Consider the following 7,211-nt stretch of genomic DNA (forward strand, 5'->3'; position numbering starts at 1 on the left):
TCTCTGCTGTGTCGACAGCTATGTGCAGCAGTGTTTCTTTACAGTGGATAAGGACTTGTGCCGATTCAAAGGCAGGCAGAAGCTTCCAGCCACAGGATTCTCAGGCATCCGTCTCTGCGGTTCTTGGAAAAAGTTGTTCCGTTAGCATCTTTTTCCTCCAGGGTCATCCGAGCCCGGCGGGCTTGCCTTCGGTCCCCCCTCAGTCATCTCATTCAGCATTGTCTCGATTCTTGTGAGGACTTTCTTGTCTCAGAGAGTTTTCTCTCCCTGTCATGTTCCCTCGTGTCACGGGTGTCTGGGGGTATTTGGTCCGGAGCTGCTCTGCCCTGCCCGCCCAGCCCGGTCGTAGGTGTTTAAGGATAAGTCCCGGGCACTTGTAATTGGAGCTTTGTAATAGGGGCCGTAGTTGGAGTCTAGGTGGTATTCTTATGTTGGCAGAAAGTGTCTGGAGCTGTGAAGTTATCCTGCAGCACTTTGACTTTTTTCCTAACTTTCTTTCAGATGCAGACGGATTGATCTCCTGGCAGAGCTCCGCATCCCAGATGATGGGGTCCCCCTGAGAAGGTCAGTCAAGGGTTTTACTTTGCAGTGGGGCTGGAACCGGTCACTGTGTTACAGCTCTGCTCTTTGTCTTTATTTCTAGGTAGTAAAGCTGGATAGCAGCAGGGAAAGTGAAGCAGGTGGAAGGTGAGCCTCGATTGGTGGAGAGAAGTAGTTGTTCTTGCTGGGGTCTCAGTTTCTGGTGCAACTCCAAGCATCCCTGCTTGTTTGTGTGTTTTAGGCTGCCTCCTGATGCTGTGCTGAGGCCCCCTCACTGACCTGCCAAGAGACCCGGTTTGCTTCTCTGTTGTAGTTTAGAGCATAGTGGAGCGGAAGACACCGGGATGTAACGGGAAGCTACTAAACACCCTCTCTGTTAGGATAGCTAGGTTTTTGTAATTAGCCAGTAGCACCTAAGTGTGACGTGAGCAGATGGGAGTAACACAATGACCCTAGGTTATAAAACGTCAACTTCCCCTGCAATAAATGCCATATTTTGCCATCCATCACATTGATGCAGTGGGATATGGACCGAGCAGCTGGGGATAGCTGCCGTGCTGGCTCCAGCCAGGGTACCAGCCTTGCTTTGAATCCCAACACATGGTGCTGAAACCCGGGAGGAAGAAAAGTGGGACAAGAAGAAAGCAAGGATACCCTGAGACGAGGAGCAGTGGTCAAGATAGTGAGTCTATTCTTGACGGGAAAAGCCTGGGCCCAGAAGGATGATGGAATCATTGAAAAAGGTTAGATTGTAAGTTGTAAATTAATTAAGTTGTAAACCTAATTTGCTTGTTATTACAAGGCTTTAGGTTGTCGAAGTCGTAAATGAGTTTGTGAAGTTTATCCACCCTAAGGTGTGGGACAGATATGCTAAAATCTTTGCTGAAGAAATTTGGGAAACAAGGAACTGTTTGCTAGCTACCCTGAAATTTAGAGTCAGAGCTTTACAACCCCCAGATGGGAGAAGCTCAACTGAGTCGAAAGGGGGTCAGGAGTCCCCTTGGTCTCAAAATTCTTGTGTGCTCTGGAAGAAACAACAAAAAACAAGAGACTTCTGGAAAAAGTTAACAAAAAAGCCAGGAGTGCCGTGAAAAAAGCCCGGAGAGAAACCTCCTCCCTGGTGTCTAAAGATGGCGCAGAGAAAAAAGTTGTAGAGTGGGAAAAATATGTCTCTAACAAAGGACAAAGACTGGCCTTGGAAGGTAAGCACGACTGGGGGGTTGGGAAAGATAAGGAATGTGTGGGAGACAGTGAGAGATGGGTACAGAATAGTTGGAATGCAGAAGGTAGAGAAGAGAAGGGGGGCAGATAGCAGAGCAAAGCCTGCGGTGAGGGGCGGAGGGAAAGGTGGGATGGAGGCGGAGTGGAACCAGGGGCGGAGGGAACAGCCCAAGAAAAGGCACGGCAAACAGGAAGTAACCAGCCAGTTTTGACTTTAACCGAGACACGAGCGGTTCAGTCCCCCCCCCCCCACTCCCTCTCTGGGAAGAAGCGCCGGGATAATAGCGAGTTTGCTACAAAGTCATGACTTCTTGAGTTTTTAAAAGGTGTTTATGTACCCTTTTGGAGCTAATTTTGTGTTTTAAGTAATTATGAGTTTATGCAGTTGGAGTTTTCTGAGTTTTTCTCAGATTTAAAAAGTAGCTCGGCGCGGACGAGTTTAGAAAACACACACGGCCGAACGCTGTCGCCATGGCAACCACCGGTGAAACAAGTAACAACTTCAGTGAAACCGCAGAAACCAAAGCAACAAAGCAAAAGAAAAACAACAAAAAGCTGGACATTTTAGAGCGAGATAAAAAAGAGAGTTTTAATTAGACAGTTTAAAAATTAAAAGCTTTATAAATTATATTGCTTATAAATTAGCAAATTGTTGTAATTAAAACTGAGATTTAAAAATAAGTTTCAATTGAATGAAGTGCCTTTGAAAATAGATTAAAAAGTTTAAATGTTGTGTTTTTGCATCCCAAAAAACTTAAAAGATTTTTGTTTTGTTTCAGTAATCTCAAAGTTATGTTAATCATACATTACCCATTTGTTGAGTTTTTGACAATTTTAATAAAGAAATTTTAATGTGAATCTTTTTGTTATATAAAACACATATAACTGCATATATATCAATTTAGATTTTAGTTTAAGAATTAGACTTGATGCTTTTGAAAAGTGCTACAAAAGCTGGATGGCAACCTGCCAAATCCCATGTTGTTGTGGTTTTTCTCTAGAGAAACTGTACTTTAAAATCCTAACCAATTTAAGCATATACTAGGTAAATTCCTGTTATTCATAACTATTTTTAGTAACATTTGCAGTTATTGTGAGCTATTTTCAAAGCTAGATAACATGAAATTGTGATGTATTTGTTACATTTTATAATTTTTATAGTGAATCCATGTTACTGTTGACTTAAATGTTTTTTAGTTAAGCTGTATAACTTGGATATTCTCTTAAAGTTAAGTTTTGTTAATCCCTTTTGTTATAAATAATTATTGTTAAGTTCAAATGTTGTTTAATTTGAATTGTTTTGTTTTATTAGAAACACTTGTCTAAATTGCAAAGTATAGTTATTTTTTTGGGATATGAAGACAGCTACAACTGAAGCAACTGTGATAAACCACTGATAAACACCTGCTTGTAGACAGAAATGAATGCAGTCTGTGACACCCTGGACTTCACTGAGAGTTCTATTCAGTTGTTGCAATTTTTGCAGTTTTGTTTGTTATAGCTTTGTATTTTTTAGTATTTCCAGAATTTTAAGAAGATATACCATTGCTGATGCTCAGTGGCCATGAGAGAGGCTTCAGATTAAACCAACTGCTGCATGGTTTAATTGGTCTGGTACCTAAGGCTTCTGAGAATTTGATTTGTACAAATACATTTTAACAGTTTGCTGTGCTGTAAGCATCTCATAGCTGTTGCTATTGAAAATTTTGTTCTAAAAATATGTTAAGAGGTATCTCTCCAGTTTAAAGTCTAAGGCCCTGGCCAAGTCTTAACTTTACCTGGACAGAATGTTTACCAATAGAACCAGATGTTCTTGTACCAAATCAGTATTTGAGTCGCTTTTTGATTCAACAATTTGACCCTATTAACATGACAGCTGGATCAATTTTGAAGTGGGCTTGGAGAATCATTTCTGGACTGATTGTCCAATCCTTCACTGATGATTTTGTTTTTGTTTGTTTATTAACTATGAGATGCTGGTGCAGTGTTTTAATAATTAACAGTACTTTTATATTAATTGATTTTCAACTGCTATAGGTTTTTACTAATTGTGTACAAGGTTTTGTGTTAATGCTGAACAGAAATACATCTCATTTTTATTTTTTAAGAAAAGGGGGGAAATTGATACCCTAAAAGCAATTTGATTAGTGTAATTCATTAACTTTAAAGAGAGAAGTGCCTGTGTTTTGTTGGCAGGTTCAGAAAAGGTCACCTGACCATCTGACCAGACTGTCTGCCTCTGAACACATGAGATCCAGTGAACAGAAAAGTCATCACACAGCTGTGGTACTCCAGACATGAATCAGAAGTGAACCTGTCAGGACACAGTTGTGTTTAAATACCATATAGACAGTTGCCAACAGAAATTTTATGTTGTTATTATGATGTGGTGTCTCTATCAATTTCTCAGTTATCCTTTGTTTTAAGATTTAGAAGTGTTCGAAAAACAACTTGAACATAAAAGCCCTCAGTCACCGATTAGCTGCCAGCTGACATCATGGGAGCAGTGAACATTCCAGGACTGAATCGTGTTGGAGAAATTCTGTAGAAGATTTAAGAGGTGTAGAGGTATATAGCAGTCCGGAGCTGCTCTGCCCTGCCCGCCCAGCCCGGTCGTAGGTGTTTAAGGATAAGTCCCAGGCACTTGTAATTGGAGACTTGTAATAGGGGCCGTAGTTGGAGTCCAGGTGGTATTCTTATGTTGGCAGAAGGTGTTTGGAGCTGTGAAGTTACCCTGCAGCACTTTGACTATTTTTTGACCTAACTTTCTTTCAGATGCGGAGGGATTGACCTCCTGGCAGAGCTCCGCATCCCAGATGAGGGGATCCCCCTGAGAAGGTCGGTCACGGTTCTCCTTTGCAGTGGGGCTGGAACCGGTCACTGTGTTACAGCTCTGCTCTTTGTCTTTTTTTTCAGGAAGTAAACCTGGATAGCAGCAGTGAAGGTGAAGCATTGCGAAGGTGAGCCTCGGTTGGTGGAGAAAAGCAGTTGTTCTTGCTGGGGCCTCAGTTTCTGCCATAACTTTTATCCCTTGTTGTTGGATTTAAAGCAAGATAAGCACCCTGACCAGCTCCAGCATGGTGGCCACTCTCCAGCCGCTCGGTCCATACTCCACAGCATCAATGTGATGGATGGCAAGATATGGCGATTTATTGCAGGGAAACTTAACATTTTATAGCCTTGGTCTACTGTGTTACTCCCATCTGTATATGTCACGCCTGGGTGCTATTGGCTAATTGCAGGAGGTTTTACTATCCTAACAGAGAGGGGTCTAATAGCTTCCCGTTACATCCCGGTGTCTTCCGCTCCGCTATGCCCTAAACTACAACACCTTGTTTTTCTTATTTTAGGTGGTCTACTTGCAAGATATCCCAGCCGAGGATACTGGAGGACAGGTGGGTGCAAGCTCTAAGTGTGTTTTGGTGTTTAAGTCCCTGGTTTGCTAGTAATCTTTAGTTCTCTAAGATAGAATGAAAGAACCACATCACAAACCCCACCTTGCGGATCCTGACACGAATCGGTGTCACGGAGAGGATTCTGAGAGACAGAAGGGGTTGCAGGTTTATCGTGCAGTCAGTATCAGGGTAAAGACGTTTCGCCTCAGCCGCCCCTAGCCTGCCACGCCGGTGAGCAGTGTCTAGAAAGCAAGGGAGGCGACTCGAATTTCTCAAAAACTGCACACGCCTCGGTGCAAAGCACCCCACACTCGTTTGAGGGCTCTGTCTTCAGAACTTTACAGGGGATCTTTGAGTACGAGAGGTGGGATTGAGTGGTTTTTCTTCTGTTTAAGTCCCTGCTTGGCTGACAAGCTTTTGTAGTCCAAGATGGAATGAAGGAACCACATCAGCAATTCCACCTTGTGGATTGTGACAGTAACTCAGAGTGCTTTTTTCTTTTCTGTCTTTGCAGGAGTTGGTGTTGCCCCGAGCACGGCAAGGAGCAGAGATGAGCAGGTGAGTCGGCATTTTGAAGTCAAGTTAGAGGACAGGGCAGTAGTGGGATGGGCCCCTCTGAAGCCAAGGGAGAGGGTTTCTTCGCAAGCTCCCAAGAGCTTTTGCCGGGCAGGGCAGTTCCAATCCATCTTCTTGTTCTCTCACGTTTCACGTAGTCGGCCATCTCAGCCTCTCGACGTCGTGGATCTTTTCGTCCGAGGAACCGGCCTTCGCATCCGCAGCTATCACCACGTTCACCCAGCAGACATCGCCTGCGCCTGCCTTGTACTGTGCCTGCCTCTGTAACTAACTGCATTCTGCCTGCCTCTGTAACTAACTGCATTGGTTTGGAGCTGCCCTGCCCTGGCACATATTTAGGTAGAACAAGTATAAAAGGTTATAGTTCCTCTTTTCTATGAGGTTTTTGTGTACAAAAGGGTGAAATTTCATCTGTCAGTGCTGTGATGTCATCAAGGGTGGAAACTGGGTCTTTCACTGCTGTAGTGTCCCAGAGAGGGGAAAACTGGAGTGATCACTGTTGTGCAGTCCCAGAGAAAGTTACACAGGTGCTATGACTTGTCTGTTGCCACCAAGGGGATGGAATTGGGCTTGTTAGGGCTGTGGTATCACAGAGAGTCTTCCATTGGTTCTGTCTCTGATGTGATGTCACAGAGAGGGGAATAATGGGTCTGTCACTGCTGTGGGGTCACCGAGAGGAGTAAATTGGACTTGTCACTGCAGTGATGTCCCAGAGAGGGAAAAGTGGGTCACTCATGGCTGTGATGTCACAGAGAGGGGGATACTGAGGCTGCCACAGCTCTGGTGTCACAGAGAGGCGTAGATTGGGCCTGTCACCCCTGTGATGTCACAAAGATGGGAATACTGAGACTGCTACAGCTCTGGTGTCACAGAGAGGCGTAGATTGGACCTGTCACTGCTGTGATGTCACAGAGAGAGGAAAACTGAGACTATCACCGCAGTGGCCTATCAGAGGGGATGAATTCAGACTTGCCTATGGTGTTATTTCACGGAGAGGAGAGAACTGACACTGTCACCGCTGTAGTGTTACAGATAGGTGTAAATAGGGCTTGCTCCATCTGGGGTGTCACAGAAAGGGTGAAATTTCATCTGTCAGTGCTGTGATGTCATCAAGGGTGGAAACTGGCTCTTTCACTGCTCTGGTGTCACTGAGAGGCGTAGATTGGACCTGTCACTGCTGTGATGTTACAGAGAGGGGAATACTGAGGCTGCCACAGCTCTGGTGTCACAGAGAGGCGTAGATTGGACCTGTCACTGCTGTGATGTCACAGAGAAAGGAAAACTGAGGCTGTCACTTCTGTGGCCTATCAGAGGGGATGAATTCAGACTTGCCTATGACGTTACGTCACGGAGAGGAGAAACTACAGCGATGACAGTGCCAGTTGTTACAGATAGGTGTAAATAGGGCTTGCTCCGTCTGGGGTGTAACAGAAAGGCTGAAATTTCATCTGTCAGTGCTGTGATGTCACAGAGAGAGGA

General features: G+C 44.3%; 2 long non-coding RNA genes across 2 annotated transcripts; both read left to right on the forward strand.

Moving 5' to 3' along the window:
- The first annotated feature begins 506 nt into the window (after positions 1–506).
- Positions 507–1,353, forward strand: LOC148183490 (uncharacterized). Its single transcript, XR_015773506.1, has 3 exons — positions 507–564; positions 644–687; positions 782–1,353. It is a non-coding gene; the product is annotated as an uncharacterized LOC148183490 (long non-coding RNA).
- A 3,121-nt stretch (positions 1,354–4,474) lies between these two features.
- Positions 4,475–5,716, forward strand: LOC148183491 (uncharacterized). The gene is made up of 4 exons (XR_015773507.1): positions 4,475–4,599; positions 4,678–4,721; positions 5,112–5,156; positions 5,671–5,716. It is a non-coding gene; the product is annotated as an uncharacterized LOC148183491 (long non-coding RNA).
- The last annotated feature ends 1,495 nt before the right edge of the window (positions 5,717–7,211 follow it).

Source organism: Pseudopodoces humilis, chromosome 11 (genome assembly GCF_049639895.1).
Source record: "Pseudopodoces humilis isolate 2021_Gansu_Grassland_sample_001 chromosome 11, ASM4963989v1, whole genome shotgun sequence".
Lineage (NCBI taxonomy): Eukaryota > Metazoa > Chordata > Aves > Passeriformes > Paridae > Pseudopodoces > Pseudopodoces humilis.